Raw genomic sequence first — 2,208 nt, 5'->3', positions numbered from 1 at the left:
TATATATATATATATATATATATATATATATATATATATATATATATATATGAGCTTGTTTTTGAATAAGTATTTTTTTAATAAATTAAAAGAGATATTTTGGCACGAGTTCCTCATCTATTTCTTTTTTACTGTCTTTTTAATTCATTATTGTAACAAAAATATATTATTATAATAATGAGTAACTACAGAAAACCAACATGATCTATCTTGTAATTTTTTTTAACTATATTAAGATCGTTATTAACTTAGTTAGTTGTTAGATTCATTAATTATTTTGTATTTTCTATAAATTGTTTTTTAATTAAAATGTTAAATTTGTGCAATTTAGAAAAAGACTGATATATAATTATATTTTTTGGGCTAAAAATTATAGTGAATATATATACAATTATATTCAAAAGTTAAACAAATAATAACAATTATAAGGGTTATTTATATATTTCATATTCAACTATTATCATTTTGTGAATTTTACTACACAAGTACTTTTTTTGTTGTTGGTATTTTACACTGCAATATGATTTGCTTAACAATTAGCTATTATATTATTAAAAGGGTATTATATGATATATAAATTGTTAAAGGGACGATGACATGAGAAGAAAAAGTTAAAAGCCCGAAACAGCATAATTATTTTTATTAATTTATTTGTAAAAAAATTATTTTTACCTTGTTTTATTGAAAAACAAATCATGACACCTGTTATCAGTTTATTAGCGATTTAACCAATTGATAGAATGTGTAAAAATTAACCAGAAATAACAAAATTTTTGAAATAAAATTTATGAGAAATAATAATAATTAATTAGTAGAATATTATGAACTTAGTTGTAATAATACATTATTTAGTTGCTCAAGTAACAACCTTTTTGCCAAACAATAAGAAGAGAAACTACAATTGGCCACCTCTTGCTATAGCAATTTTCTCAATCACTAATTTAGAAATGAGGGAACTTGTCTGTTTGTGACAGTCCCGTGACTGATTTTAAGTACAATATTATAGATATTCTTAAATTATTTTGGATAAAAGTATAGGTTATTTTTATAATATCTCACTTAAAGGCTACCCCAACAAAGTAAAACAATACAGTAACCTTATCACTTGTTTTATTTATATACTAAGAATGTCATTTTAACATAAACGAAAATAAAAGTTAACTAATAATTTGAAATAATTTACCTTTTACTTTAATTAAAATTTTAGTTTTTAAGGTTCTAAACTTTTCAAACCCTCTTTTTATGGTTTTTCTGTTGATCATTACTTTTTTCTTTTCTATAAATCAATTAGTGAGATAGAACCACAATTTCGATTTATAATCAACCTTTAAAATTGTATTAGGTTTGAAAGTTTCTAAATAGCGAGGTAATTTTTCTTGTAAGATATTCTATATATTTCAAATATAAAAAAATGACATATGTTTAAATTGTTTATTTAAAATGTACTGAGAAAGAAATGAAGATTGGATTGAACTTAATATTTCTTTAAAAGATTAAAATATTGGAATTGTTAATGATATAATTTATTCTATGTACATTGTTTAATTTGAACCGAGGGTTTAGATAAGTTAAATTTAGTTTGCCTTTATTGTTAATTAAATTTAGATGCATGTGTTTTGATGATTGAAAAATGTTAAGAGTTATAATTCACGTCATTTTCTTTATCGTCGTTTTCTATAATTTTTAAAACTTTATCATATATATACTAGACTCAATTATTCTACTTTTACTGTTGTGTAGAATCATTGTCAATAAATTTTATCTTATCACGTTAGTTAGTTAATATCTTTGATAAAGCTCCTAAACTATAATTTTTTGCACCTTTCACCATATACCTTCATTCTATTTTACCTGATATTGAATGATTATTAGAATGACAGGATAACCTCCAACATTTGGACTCTCACATCAATATGTATACTAATGAAATGCCACCATAGAATCTCCCTAAGAGATCCTGGAATTGTGTCAACACATATACCATATTCATCATCATCACAATTTCATACATGAATAAATACCATAATACTCTTAGACATGCATACAGTACATTTCAAATTCGTGAAGGACAAACTCATAGTGAAAGCTCTTCTGAAAGGAGAACTTAAAAATGGTTTGTATCAACTACTTTTGTCTACATGTCTCTTAAAAAAATTTGATATAGGAAAATTGGACATCCCAACAATAAAGTTCTGAAAAAGGTCTTGA

This window comes from Vigna radiata, unplaced genomic scaffold (assembly GCF_000741045.1).
Source record: "Vigna radiata var. radiata cultivar VC1973A unplaced genomic scaffold, Vradiata_ver6 scaffold_312, whole genome shotgun sequence".
Taxonomy (NCBI): Eukaryota; Viridiplantae; Streptophyta; class Magnoliopsida; order Fabales; family Fabaceae; genus Vigna; species Vigna radiata.
This window is presented reverse-complemented; position numbering follows the sequence as displayed.